This window comes from Notamacropus eugenii, chromosome 2 (assembly GCF_028372415.1).
Source record: "Notamacropus eugenii isolate mMacEug1 chromosome 2, mMacEug1.pri_v2, whole genome shotgun sequence".
Classification (NCBI taxonomy): Eukaryota; Metazoa; Chordata; class Mammalia; order Diprotodontia; family Macropodidae; genus Notamacropus; species Notamacropus eugenii.
This window is the reverse complement of record NC_092873.1, coordinates 534,677,456-534,693,204: the sequence shown is the minus strand read 5'-3', so window position 1 is coordinate 534,693,204 and position 15,749 is coordinate 534,677,456.

The window sequence follows — 15,749 nt, the reverse complement described above, 5'->3', positions numbered from 1 at the left end:
ACAGTTGATTATCTTTATAATATTCCTGTTACTTTGTATAATTTTCTCCTGGTTCTGATTACTTCACTTTTCATGAATTCATATAAATCTTTCAAGATTTTTTCCAAAACCGTCCTGTCATCATTTGTTATAACACAACAGTATTCTATCACAATCATAGAACACAATTATTCAGCCATTCCCAGTTGATGGGCATCCCCTCAATTTCCAGTTTTTGCCACCACCACAACAGATGCTACACATACTTGGTTATACAAATAGCTCCTTTCTCCTGTTCTTTGATCTCTTTAGGATACAGACATAGTAGTGGCATTGATGGGTCAAAGACTGTGTGTGTGTTCATCCTTCATTGCCAAAGAAGACCATGCCATCAGAGAAATAATGACATGACTTGCATTTGACTTTGTTTTGAGTGAGGGAGGACGGTGCAGGTCACCAGCCTCACTTCTCCTCCAGAGCCATCTGAATCCAGTGACCAGATATTCATCAGGATGACTGGAGATGACCCAGGATGAGGCAGTTGGGGTTAAGTGACTTGCCCAATGTCACACAGCTAGTGAGTGTCAAGTGTCTGAGGTGAGATTTGAACTCAGGTCCCCCTGACTCCTGCACTGGTGCTTTATCCACTGCACCACCTAGCTGCCCAGAGTTATCCTATTTTACAAATCAATAAATGAGGAATATTGGGGTTCACTCATCACCTGAATAAGTATAGGAAATTGAAATATGTTTTATTGGAAAAGGACATTTTTCTGGCAGTAGTAAGATATACTTAGATTTAGATATTATTTCTTCTGCCATTGTGATTTCTCATTTCTTTTATGGAAGGGTTTGCATAGTTCATCTCTTTCAGATAGGTAGTGTGATATACCATGGTTAAAAGTACATGATAACACTCTCCTTTTAGCTCTGTTAGTATGTTCAAGTTGTCTAAGCTTTCTGCTCCTCAGTTTCATCCACATTCAAATGGGAATGAACAGAATACCCACACTACTTTTCTCACAAGTTGATGGGTAAATTGATTTGAAAAAGAAATCTCATAAATGTGGAATGAATTCATTATTACAAGTCCTGGTCATTAAGATTCCAAATGACCCAGCTGTCAGGATTAAATATTAGGAACTAACTCAGAAAATCTCCTCTTATTCAAAGTTTGGCTGCCTGAATCAAGAGATTGGAAAGTCTTCCTAGGGTCATGTGGGAAGTGGACACATGCAAATATCTACCAAAAATCCAGGAACATATGTGTATTAATTTCATATCTCTGTTACTGCGTCCACCTAACTCTTGTGGCTTTTGTATCCTCTCTGGTTTTTCTGAAGTGAAACCTTTATGAATATTAAAGAATTTTGGAAACATTTAAAATGTATGCATTTCCAAAGCTTGGATAAGTGATTTACACAGAGTTCCAAAAATAGAAGAGGGCTTTGCTCACCAGCTGTTTAATGGTTCTATCTTTGTATGTCCAAATATTAGATCAGGTCATGTGTGTGTGTGTGTGTGTGTGTGTGTGTGTGTGCCTGTGTGTGAACATAGGAGGACTTTATATATTTATTTTCCCCATGTTTAAGAATCAAAAATAAATAATATTCCTAAATGTAATATATTTTAAAAGTGTTCAGAGCTTTTCTAATGATTTGGTTAAATACATTTAGAATAATGGAGAAATGTGAGAATTGTTTTTGTAACCTACTTGAAGAAATTTTTGGAGAAAATAGAAAATATTGACACAGAAGACCTTGAAGCTGTTTTTAGTAAATAGTTTCAAGATAGTGAACTACAAGGATAATTAAATAAATAATAATTAGAAATAAAATAAATATATAGAATGAAATAATAAATAATAATAAACCAATTCCTACCCTTTTAAGATATAAAATAGAATATACATATATACATGTATATATTAATTTTAAGACTGTTTTTCATTTTTTCATTTAAATTTACTATGTAAGGAAAGAGTATGCAGTGTTTTACAGCCCATTGGGCATAATTCCAAGTTGCCCTCCAGAATAATTAAGCTATTTAACTTCTCCATCATCAACTCATCAATGTCCGAAATTTTCTAAATCCCCTTGAGCATTTATTATTATTCTTTTTTTCATTTTATCCAGTCTAACACATGTGAGGTGGCACTTTAGAGCTGTTTAATTTTTACTTCTCTAATCAGTAGTGATTTAGAGCATTTTCCATGTGACTAGATAACATTGATCTCTTTTTCTGAAAATTACTTATTCAAATTTTTAACCATTGATCAGCTGATAAATGTTTCTTATTTTTTTATAAATTTGGTCCAATATTCTTTATATTTGAGAATGTGGTCTTTATCTGGGAAACATTCTATATATTTTTCACAGTTGTGTTTTCCTTCTAATTTTGGCAGCACTAGATTTGTTTATGCAAGAGCAATTTAATTTCATACAATCAAAATTACCCACTTTACATCTCATGATCTTCTCCATTTCTTGTTTGTTCATAAACTCTTCTCAGACCCATAGATATGACAGGTACATTGCCACACTTCTCAATTTACTTTTGACATCACTTTTATGTCTAAATCAAAAACCAATTTTGACCTTTTCTTGGTATCCAGTGTGAGATGTTGGTCTATATTCCAAGATTTCCCAACAATTTTTGTCAAATACTGAGTCCTTGTCCCAAAAGTTTAGATGTTGGGGTTAATCAAATACTATGTTACTATGGTCATTTACTAAGTATTGTGTATTTAATCTACTCCATTGATCCACCAATCTATTTCTTAGTCACTACCAGATTGTTTTGATAACTATTGCTGTGTAATAGACTTTGAAATCTGATACTGTTGTCTACTTTTTCTCTTGATTTTTTTTATTAATTCTTTTTTTTTTTTTACTTTTTTACCATTTTTTTCTCCAAGTGAATTTTATTTTATTTTCTACCGTCCTTCTCTCCCTCCCTCCTGATCTCCTACCTTCTTTCCTTCCTACCTTCCCTCCTTCCTTTCTCTCTTTTTTCTTTCTTTCCTCCTTCCTTTATCTTTCTTTCTTTCTGTCTTTCTTTCCTTCCTTCTTTTCTTTTTTTTTTTAAGGAAATTAGGGTCAAGTGATTCTTCCAGTGTCACAGTTAGTAATTGTCTGAGGCCAGATTTGAACTCAGGTCCTCCTGACTCCAGGACCAGTGTTCTATACTATTGTATCTAGCTGAACCTAAATAGGTTTGCTTAGTTTTATTTCTAGCTCTATAAGATAAATTCATTGGCAATCAGATTTGTATGACAATGCATAAATTATTTTATGAAAAGTTGTCATTTTTATTATATTACCTCAGCCTAATTAGAGTAATTAATATTTCTCCAACTGTTCAGCTCTATATTCATTTCTGTAAAAAGCATTTTGTAATGATGTCCCTATAACCCCTGGATTTGTCTTAGAAGGTAGACTCTCAGGTATTTTGTATTGTCCACAGCTATTTTAAAGGGAATTTCTCTTTCTATATCTTGCTTCTGTGTTTTTTTGGTATTATATAAATATGCTGATGTTTATTTGGGTTTATTTTTTATCTTGCAGTCTTACTTTGTTGTTAATTATTTCACTGTTTTTATTTTCTTTTTTACGTTTATTTATTTATTTTTAGTTTTCAACATTCATTTAAACAAAATTTTGAGTTCCAAATTTTCTCCCCATCTCTTCCCTCCCCCACCCCAAAACATTGAGCATTCTGGTTACCCCTTTCCCTAATCTGCCCTAACTTCTATTACACTCCTCCCCTTCTCTTTTCCTCATCTTCTCTCTTTTCTTGTAGGGCAAGATAGATTTCTACACCTCATTACCTGTGTTTCTTATTTCCCAGTGGCATGCAGAAACAATTCTCAACATTTGTTACTAAAACTTTGAGTTCTAACTTCTCTCCCTTCCTCCCTCCGCATCCATCCCCACTTTCTCACTGACCTTTGAATCTGTCTTTGGTGGTTGTGGGTTGAGCAATCTGGAAACCACAGCTGCTACCAGGGATTCTGCCCTGAAGTCTGTTTCAGTCCTGTCAGAGCCACTCTGCCTGGCCAAGGCTCCACTGCACTTGTCTCAGTGCCCATTGCAATAGACCTTTCCTGTAGGCCTTCCAGGATGCTTTGGATTGGAAATCTCTTTCACTCTATCATTTTGTGACTTCTGCTGCTCTAGAATTTGTTTAGAGTCATTTTTTACAGGTATTTTATGGGCTATGGAGGGAGCTTCTACAGGTTTGTCCTTCTCTTCTGCCATGTTAGCTTTGCTCCTGTTTCACTAGTTTTTAGTTGAGTCTTTAGGCTTCTCTAAGTATATTAATATGTTATTTGCAAAGAGTGATAACTTTTCTTCTTGCCTGTTTTTTCAATTATTTTTTTCTGTTATTGTTATAGCTGGAATTTTAATGTAATATTGCATAACAGTAGCAAGAATGGCATCATTGTTTCCTTTCTGATCTTACTGGGAAGTCTTCAAGCTCCATTCCAAATAATTCTTTCTCTTGGTTTTAGATAGCTACTATTTATCACTTTGTTTTTTAAATATTCTATTGATTTTTGTAGTCTCAGTATTTTAATAGGAATTGGAGTTGTATTTTTCAGACTTTTTCTGTGTATTAGTAGTGCAGCACATGTAAGAAACATGCATGTCAAAGGTGTAGCTCACAACAGGTGCTCTGGAAGTGCTTCTGTCTGTGGAGAGACCTAATGCAGGCTCTTTTCATACTGTTGCTTCTCATACTTTCTTCTCAAAGAGGACCTATGACATCACAAGGTGATGTCTTGACTTCTGTATGAATTGGATTTAAGTGATGCAGAGTTGAGCAAAGTCATCAGCCTCCTTTCCTCTCTCTGCTGCATTGTAACCTTTGGTTGTAATCCCAACTATTTCCCCCAGAATATCATATTCTGAGCCCTGCACTCTTTTAATGAGACAGCTGTTAAATCTTGTGTGATACTGACTGTGACTCAATGGCATTTGAATATTTATTTTTCTAGCTACTTGAAGTAGTTTCTCTTTGACCTAGGTGCTCCATAAGTTTGCTAAAACATTCCTGGGAGTTTTCATTCTGGGATGTCTTTCAGGTTGTTTTTCAAATTTTTTCCTTTTCTATTTTACCTTCTGGATTTAAGATATTTGGGATTATTTTCCCTGATAATTTGTTGAAATATGATATCTAGGCTCTTTCTTTGACCACAGTTTTCAGGAAGCACAATAATTTCTAAATTATCTCTATCTTTTTTTTTTTATTTTACAGGTCAGTTGTTTTCCCAGTGAAATATTTTCCATTTGTTTCTGCTTTCTATTTATTCTTTTACCTTTGTTGTATTGTTGAGTTTTTTTTTGTCTCAGAAAGTCATTACCATCAACCTGACCATGTCTAATTTTTAAGGAATTATTTTCTAAAATTTTTTATCTCCTTTTCCATTTGGTTCATTTTATTTTTAAGGTGTTATCTTCACTATTTTTGAACCACTTCAGCTAGGTCTCTCACTGTTGATCATCATCACCACACAATATTACTGTGACTCTTTGCAATGCTCTCCTGGTTCTGCTCATTTCACTTTGCATCAGTTCACATAACTCCTTCCAGGTATATCTGAGAGCTTGCTGCTCAACATTTCTTATAACACAATCATATGCCACAAATTGGTCATCCATTCTCCAACTGATGGGAATTTCCCTAAATTTCCAACTCTTTTCTACCAGAGAAGAACTTCAAGTCATTTAACCATATTTATTCAGATTTTTCATCTCTTATATGTAAATAATAAAAAGCACCTACCTCCCAATAGTGTTATAAGGATTAAATGAGATATTTGTAAAGCACTTTTCAAATCTTTAAGCATAGTAGAAATGTTACTTGTTATCAATATCAATTGACTGAAATCCCAGAAGAGTCATGACAGAGCTAAGGTGTTATAATTATTTATTAAGATTTGGGTGCCTAGCTTTGTCTAGATCATCAGGTGTGAGAAATTGAGAGTTGTGGGGAGGATTGTGGAATCACATAAAAACAAAACAAACAACAACAACAAAAAACCCTTGATCCATGAAACAAATGGTCGCATGGTCGCAGTGGAGAGAATGCTGGATTTGGGTTTAGAATTTGTGATTTTAGTCCTGGCTCTATCATTTAGTAGCTAAGTGACCTTGCCTAAATCACTTCTCAGAGTTTCAGTTCCAGCATCTATAACATTAACCAGGTGGACTAGGTGAAGTCCTTGGATCATCTTTCCTCCTCTAAATCTGTGATTTAGCTTCTTTTGTTTTCTTTAACTTTGACTTTCTAGAATCTCTCTTTCTTTCTCTCTCTCTCTCTCTCTCTCTCTCTCTCTCTCTCTCTCTCTCTCTCTCTCTCTCACACACACACACACACACACAAACACACACACACAAACACACACTCATTTATGCATGTATATATGTGTATATATGTGTGTATATGTATATATATACATATATATATATATATGTCTGTTTGTTTTGGAGGATCACAGACACTAAGCTATAGGGTTGAGAATCTAATTATTTTACTTTTTTTTCTTAGAGTCATGAGGTGAACCATTCATCTTCCCCTGTCAGTTGCTAAATATTTAACTTCTTATATGATAGGAGCTGTGATTAGCCCAGGAGATATAGAGAAAAGTAAAATAAAAATAAAAATAAAAAATAAAAATAAAAAATAAAAACCCTTGTCCTCAAGGAGCATAAATTCTAATTGGTTAGCCTACTTAGGCACCTCACCCCATTGATCGCTTCAAACAAGAATACACTGACATAAATAAAAGCTCTCTCTCATAAATGAAGCATAGTCTCAATGAAGTGGCCCCTTTCCTTCAGTTCAAGCATCCTACAAGAGCATTTCTCATCAAACTGTGCCAATTATTTTACCAGTTTAAATGGTTCCCAGGCTTGGAACAATCTGACTCTCTGTCTCACTTGTTAGCATAGTCATTAGCAAATACAACTGGTTTTTCTTCCATATGAAGCTTAGTGGACAAAGCCTTACTATTTAATGTAAGAAGGTGAGTAGGCCAGAAAAAAGCCCTAGGCGAATGTGACCTGTTGATCAAAAGTCCAGTTGCCCCACAAAGAGCACATATAATGAAGTCAAGATTTCTTCCCAAATATTCATAAATACTTCTCTTCCAAGTTGAACCATCTGATATACTCTGCAAAATGCCCAGGAGTCTTAAGAAGACAGTTTCAGTGTCTGATCAGGAGTCAGGGATTGCATCTAATGGCTTCTCCACAGCCTGACCTTGCTCCATAAGAAGTCTTAATTCAGTGTGAGGTAAGAATCTAAGGAGAGACAGAGAGAGGGAGGGAGGGAGAAAGGGAGAGAAAGGGGAGGCGAGAAGGGGGGAGAGAGAGAGAGAGAGAGAGAGAGAGAGAGAGAGAGAGAGAGAGAGAGAGAGAGAGAGAGAGAGAGAAAGAAAGAGAGAGAATAAAAGAAGTAGATACTCCCAGGAGGAAATGGAATAACACTAAACTCAGAAGGCTTCACACTGGGAGAGCTAATTAAACATTGGAAATATTGGATGTATGCGTCTATAATATTTCCTTCAAGCTTGGTTGCTTTTCTGTCCTTTTTAATTAGGGCTCATCAGTACTTTAAAATTTCGTATTTTTATATTAAAAACTTATAGTCCTGTGGATTGAACGTTGTGTACTCAGTACTAATTTTTGACTCTTTTTTTTGAGATTGTGAAAAAGATAAGAGGTCTCTTTTCTAAAAGAAAATGCATTTCATAATGATAAACCATCAGGATTGAAAGAAATTTTAGAAATGGCCTTTTTCCTGTTTATAGACTGGGAAATTAAAGGGTAGAAAAGTTAAATTTCTATAGTCCTGAATCACTGACTTTTTACAAGATATCTACAGTGCTCAGATGCCCCATAGGGGAAAATCCATATCTGACCTGTCTTCCCCTCCTCCTTTATACCTCCTTCTTTCTAATTTCATTTTAAAAATATCTGTTCAATTTTGTTTTCTTATGTTTATGTCTCTCTGCTCATCCATCTATCTATCTATCTATCATCTATCTATCTATCTATCTATCTATCTATCTATCTATCTATCTATCTATCTATCTATCTATCTGTCTGTCTGTCTGTCTGTCTGTCTGTCCATCCACTTGTTTATGTATTTGAGTTTATATTAGTGCACCTTCATGATACCAGTCTCAATTTTAACTTCTTTTTACTTTAGATTTGCAATTGAATACTTGAATCATTGCTTTCCCATACTCCCTCCCTTATCACTCTGTTTATCAGTAAAAATAGCATGCATTAATTAAAGTTTTACTATGCATCTGTCCCTATGTTATTTACTAGAGATATAAAGACAAGTTCCAAATGGGTCTTACTCCAATCTGCTGAGTCGACCTGCATAGCCCTTGAGGATCTCTCCCACTTCTTTTTATTCTCATAACCACATTCTTAGCCACCACTAAAATCTTCTCAATAGCATTATCGCACCAAGTAGGTCATTAACTGTCATGAGGCCAGTCATGGCTCCTTCCAATCCATCTTCCCTACTACTGCCAAATAATATTCTTGATGCGGAAATCTGCTATTTGCTCCACAAGCTACCATCTGCTCCCTATTGTTTCTAGGACAAACCATGCTCAGCACTTGAAGTACAGCACAATCAATTTTTTCCTTACCTATTTGATATCATTCTTCTTTAAACCCTAAATCGCCAAAATGACCCATTTGCCAAAATCAACATTCAATTTCCTCTTTTAGATTCCATAGTTTTCTTCAAGGCCTGGGTCATTGCTTACCTGCCATGAGAGCACTTTCCTGATCCCTAGAGTTGTTAGTATTCTCCCAGCCCTTAAATTATCCCACATTGATTTATCTCTGTGCACATTTCCAGTACCAGCAAATAGAATATAGCTATGGAGGACAACAGCCATTTCTTCATTATCTTTGCATCTCCAGTGCCCAGCATTATGCTTGCTACATAGTATGTGTTTAGCAAGTACTTGCTGTATTGAATTAAAGCAATATGAACTTTTTCCAGGTTCCTATCACTAGTACTTTTCTTGAGATGGACCTTGAACCCAGTTCTCTTGGTTCTCAGTAATGGCTGCTGTTGTTTGTCCCTGTATCATGCTGGTAGTCATGGGAAGTTGCAATCTCAAGTAGAAATTCCATCTGCTCACTGTTCACAGACAGAAGACGGGGGAAAAGTCTTGGTTTAGCAAGGGTTCTTAACTATTTCAGAGGAAAATTGTTTGGGAAAAATAGTATGTCTTTATATGTATTTATCTTTACTAATCTGTAAATGAAAATTTGTATTTCCTGCAGTTAGGAATGAAGACAACATCTATATTTATGACAAAATGGGTTTCATGGGCCTGCATAGGAAATTCATCACACACACACAAACACACACACACACACACACACACACACACACACACACTAAGATCTCCTGGTTTAGAGGGCAAATAATCAAACTATCACCAAACTTTGAGATTTAGAATGGGCCTCAGCAGTCATTTGACCCAAAATAAAAGAGATTCTCCCTAAATCACCAGGATTAAATAAGAATATTGGTACAGCTGAGTCATAACCTTAAACAAGACTTTATCCTGAGAATAATGTATCATTTTGTAATACTTCAAATTTGGTGAAATATTTTCTTCACATCCTCCAAATAGGCTCATGAAGTATGGAATGTGAGCAGCCTTAACCCCAAGGACAAAAAACAAAAAAAAGAATGTTGTGCAATGGTTATAGCACAGGTCTTGGAGTAAGCAAGTCCTGGGTTCAGGTTCTAATCCTGAAAATTACTAGTATGTGATTCTGGGCAAGTCACTGAGCCTCCCCAGGGCCTACTAGCAACTCTAAAAGTAGAAATTACAGAGGAGTTACAGATTTGTGCCAGTGAAGAGTTTCCCACCAGAGACCTTCCTCTCTTGGCAAAATTATGTGTTGAAAATCATCACTTCCCTATGTATACACAACAAGAAAAAAATCAACAAGCATTTCTTAAGTGTTTGCTAAATACCAGACATTTTGCTAGGCTCTGAAGATACAAAGATACAAGGAAGTATCCCTGTCCTAAAGATGCTTACACTATAGGGTTGAGACAGGAAGCAACATGCTTATAGATAAGGAAGCATTTAAATACACACTCAGACATTTTTAAAATGTAAAGTTATTTTGTGACACTTTGCGCTTGGCACATAGAAAATTCTTAAGTTATCATCATCATCATCATCATCATCGTCATCGTAATCATCATCATCATCATCATCATCATCATCATCACCAATATTTTTGTTATCATTTCCTACTGTGAGAATGGGGATGAACTCTTAAATACACTAGCTTTTAAATGACTTCGAGGTGCCAATATGTGGCAGTGGGGAGGGAACATTCTAAGCAAGGGGGAGGGGGAAGTGCTGCCTTGGCAAATGTGCTCAGAAGGGAGATGGAATGAGGTTTATAGAGACAGTAATAAACATACGCAGGGTTTTTAAATTTGCCAAATGCCTTAGATATGATTTTTCATTTAGAAGTATTATAAATAGGTATGATTTTAAGAGATGAGAATATTGAGACTGAGAGAATTTAATTGACTTGTCCAACATTCCATAGCTCATAAGGCATTGAATCAGGATTCACACTGGTGTCTTCCAACCACTAAGCACAGCGCTCTACACACAATACTTCTTAACTCATTGCCTTTAAGCCAAAAAATTGAGCCTTCAAAAGTGCAGGTGGTTAGCTCATAGCCACACAACTAGGAAATATCAGAAATCAGGCTTTAAGTTGTCTGTTTGGTTTTCAGTCAAATCTTCTGTCCACTCCATGTGGAAGTGTGAGAGTCCCATGAACTCCCTCCAACAATATTTGAGGGCTGGTCTTGCAGACAGCCAGACTGGTGAGTAGCAGCAGGGCAATCTTCACCTTTCTGAGGCAGGCCAGAGCCTTTCTCTCTGGCTGGGATCAGAGCAGAATCAGGGTCCCCAATGGCACTACCAAAAGCTCCTCTGGAATTCCTACAATCCCGAGGTAGTCAACTCCTTCATGATAGAGGCAGATGGAGCTGCTCTTTCTTATTAATGTTATCTTTTTGGGCAGAGTCTGCCTTTTTGGTCATGGTGAAGAGACTGCTGGGTTGCAGTGAGACTTGGTGGGTTTTCCCTCCTCTGGAGCTCTCCATTCTGGACCTGGCTGACCACATATTAGATATGTCACAGAGCGGACTGCATTCCTCCTGGTTAATAAGGCCTTTGTGTTTCTGAGAGTGCAGAAAAGAGACAAGGAGACCAGTGGTCAATCCCAGCTCTGCCACATAACATTCCTGAAACCCCAGCTAAGCCTTTGAATCTGATGCTCCTCCTGCAGGAAAATATCCAAGACAATAAATAAAGAGCACGTCAATTAACATTGACAAAGAGTTTTATCCGCAGGAGTTAATTTTCTACCACAGCGAACACAGGGTGTGCATGTGTGCATGTGTGTGATTATGTGTGTGTGTGTGTGTGTGTGTGTGTGTGTGTGTAGAGATCCCAGACTGACATGAGGCTTATAAAACTACCTGGAGTTTTGAGGAGAGACCCAGGGCTACATGGAGGGATGAGACATTTGGTAGTGAAAGGAACTCAAGATGGTGAAAAAACGAATTTGCAGGGCAGGTGGAAGGCTTGCACAAGTAGCCTCAACTTGTTGACTGCTTGTCAAAAGCCTGGTTGAGATTTCTCCCAGGTCTCTTGGGAGGCAATTGTCTCTCCTGACATCTGCCTCGGTAGTCTCTGTGGCTGCTGTTTGCTCAGCATACTTTCCATACTGAAAACAAGCCAAGATCCTCATTTCGTTATCAAGGCTGAAATGTGGGTACTTTATATCAAACACAAATACAGGGAAAAAATGTTATTTTGAGTCAGTTATTTTGAGTACTTAAAAAAATCAGGCATTTGGGGTCCATAAATATTCATGATTGCAAATCAAATATTGTGGTTATCATCCAAATTATGTGATGCAACATGCTTTAGGAAGAAAATTGGGGGAAAAAAGGCTTTTCAGTTGAGTTTGCTTCACAAAATGTGTACTTCAAAAAGGAGGATGGGATCCAAAGGACTTAGAACCTTCTTGAACTAAGAACAAAGAAATCACATCTGTCTCCAAATGGCCCTGTTTTTAAAGAAGGGATAGAATTTTGCTTTTGTCAAGAAAGCTTTCTCTCCAGAATTTCTCTACTTCCCCTTCACCTCCAGAGCAGAGTTGAAATCTGGCAAGAAAAGTGCAGGAAATGGATAAAAGTCAAGGAAAAAGAAGGCACAATGGTCAATTCTGCATGAATTTACTTTAGAGATTGAAGAAGGCAATCCTAATCAACATCCTAGAGCTTTAGAGAAATAGGAGGTTCAGTGTGCACAGGCAATTCAAAAGCATTAGTGCAAAGTTCAGTAGCTGAAGACTGAGAAGTTAGTCCCTGTAGGCTACTCCAGTGATGACTTCTTTGGGACCTCTCCCTTCCTTGTTGGAATTCCTGTGTTTGTCTCTCTAGCCATAGAGTCACTAGAAGGTGAAGCTTCAATTAAGGTGAGGCTTTACCCCAGAAAAGAAAACGCAGTGAACATCCAGAGATCTATCCATGGGGAATTCCCCTACCTTTTCCATTTGGTTCCTCCTTTTCCTTGTCCTGTCAAAAAGGCCAGCAGTATGGAGTCTAAGAATGTTTCTTCAGTATGTGCACTAGTACTTATTTAAGAGTTCATGGATGTTAATGTGCTGAATTCTCCCATGAAGTTTTTTGTTTTGTTTTTTGTACTGTCCTGCACATCAAGTAAGTCCCACACTTCAGTACATTGTACTCTGGGTAAAAAACAAAATGCCAAATACAGTTCTGGACTCAGGTTAATTATTATTTAAGCTAACTTGAGAAGAAATGATAAAGAAGACATACAAGTTTAAATACTTTGCCTTTCAGTGATTTAGAAGTGCAAGAAAATATCAAGTAAAGGACACTACACTGTAGCAGTTTTTGAAGGGTAGTCAATGATCTGGTATTTATTAACTACTACAATGTATTTGGTACCTTGCTAGGTGCCGGATGTACAAAGAACAAAAAAAATCTACTGTCCTCAGGATTCTTACAATACAACATAACAAGAATCTGTAGTTCATTTGAGGAATCTTACCATCTCTTGACATCAGGCATGTATACTGGGGAAAAGGTTTCTGTGACACAAGGGAATTGGGCTATGGTTACTTTCTTACTGGAAACAATGAACAGGTACACACACAGTAATTGTGAGCCAGTCTTTCTATTTGAGGAGATGAGAAAAACTGTGTATTAATCACTTCTTAATCTTACCAAATAAGGAAAATAAAGGATCCTTATTTGAGATGAAATAAAAAAATCCAAGAAGAAAGATAAGAAGCAAAAGATTGAAATGAATTTGATGTGAAATAGGACTAAAAGAAAGTATTTAGAGAGTGAAAGAACATCATACCAGCAGGTAAGAAAAGGAAAAATTAAAAAAAAAATGTGAATCATCAGAGCTCCGTAAGAAGTCTGACATGTTTCCCATTGTAATGACAAATTAGCATCTTTCCTTGTTTTTGTTTTACTAAAAGTGGCCCTGATTAAATAATGTGATTAAGGAGGATCTTTCCCACTTGTTGATGGACCTGTCCATTGTGGAAAGCATGATTAGGGGAGTTGTTTTGTAGGAGAGTTGCAAGTAATTTTTTTTTTTCTGTTGAGGCACTGGGTCAGAGGGTTATGCCCTCTGGCTCTAAAAAGTGTGTAAACACTCAGATGGTGAGGTCTTACTTTGGAGGCTTAGGTTTTAGAAGAAGATCAGTGTGCCATGTGAGACTCTGAGAAGCCACTAAGCAGCCCCATCCAACTCCCTCACTCAGTTTTTTCAAAACCCAGATGTTGGTGCTTCCCTCTTTGGTAAAAATGTATGTATGTTAGTAGTCAGGTGGTTTGGAAGCCCTATCTGTTGATTTTTTATTCCTCTGAAATTTTGACTTTGATTTTCTCTGTGTTTGATTAAAGTGATTGTTAACCCCTCAAAAGCTGCCTTTCCTTTTATGAATGCAGATATAAACACCTGTGATAGCAGGTTCCCCTGTGTATGGTGGGGTGCTTAATGTTACACCCATGAAGAGGAGACTTAGACCTCCTGAGGAAGCAATGACACCTATTCTGGGGAACAACATTATTTTTAATTGGTTCTAACATATTTAATGAAAACACTTATTGGACTCAGAGGCAAGAAGTTTTCATTAGAAGGTAGTGACTCTCAATGAGTAGGTTGGAGAAGGCCCTGACATGGCCCTTCACATTTTTTAAATCTCTCATGATGACAATCTCCATATGAAGGAGATCCTGCCAAGAGTGAAGAACAATGCCAACTCCTACCCACTTCTGGTGACTCATGTGAGGACAGTATGTATGACTTGGAAAAGAATTGGAAAAAGTCATTTGGGAGAAGGAAGTTCTGGTCAGGAAACCAAACAAATTGGCATCATGGGTGTTATTTTCTTCTCTTCTTCCAGTTAAAGGTTGAGACATTGGAAGAGAAAGTATGTTGTGGAAAGCGAAGTTTGTCTCTGGAGATGATTTAAACAAGTGACATTTAAATGATGGATCAAGATACTGGAATGATGGGCTTTTTGGCAAGGGAAGGGGTGCATCTCATGAATACATTTACTGAAGATGGATAGATTTGAACGTAATGGCTACAAAATGAAAATGAAGGCTGGAAGAGAAAATGTCCAGACAAATCTATAAATCTGGATATGGAGAACATCAAATAAGCCAGACTAAAGCACAATGGAAGAAGAGATATCCACTCATGTACCAGGGAAAGTGATTTGGAAGGCACATTATAAATAGTACTCATAGTCTATATCCTAACACACAGAATTATGAAATTATAAGGTGAAGTTCAGATTTAAGCCATAGAGTTAAATAGAACCTGACAGGTGTCATAAAGAACCAGAGAAATATATTCATTCAAGAATCACTGAACAGATAACAGAGTTGGCTTGGATCTCATAGGCTGCCCTGGACAACAACTATCAGGAACTGTATCTACAAGGAACAACCTTGCCCACATTTGAAAACATCCAATGGTGAAAATATCAGTAGACCGTGAGGGAGATCATTCCAGTATTTGGATAGCCCCTTTTTAGAAAGACAGTCTTAATTAGTTATCAAAGACTAATGTCTGAGTTCTGACTCCAAGACTTAATAAGCATATGGTCTCAATTTCAATCACTGAGCTAGTTTCCTCATCTCCAAAGTGGAAAGATTTGTACTACCTACATTATAGTTTCAGTGAGGAAAAATTTTGTTCTTTTTAAGTAATTAAGTAATATAAACTATTATTTAATGTGACTGTAGATTTCAGAGCATTTAATTTAATTGATAGATATTTATCAAAAGGGCTCATATTCTAGTAAAAAAAAAGCAGGCATACTCATAAGTATGGAAAAGTTTATCGACAATGTGTTAGCCTTTCTAGCCTTGCCTGGACTCTTGGAGAGCCACTAATTAATCAATTAGGACTTAAGAATATGAGCAGAGATATGTGTGGATGACTCAACACCTATTCACTTTCTAAAAACTGTATCAACTCTCATTCTATCACTATCATTTAAATGGAAAGAATAAAGTATATTCTTGGATGTTTTCCTGTCTTATAATCAATATTTCTCTTCCTGAATGCTCCTGCTTCAGGTTACAAAAATGAAAATTTACAAAAATAAAGGTAAAGCTAT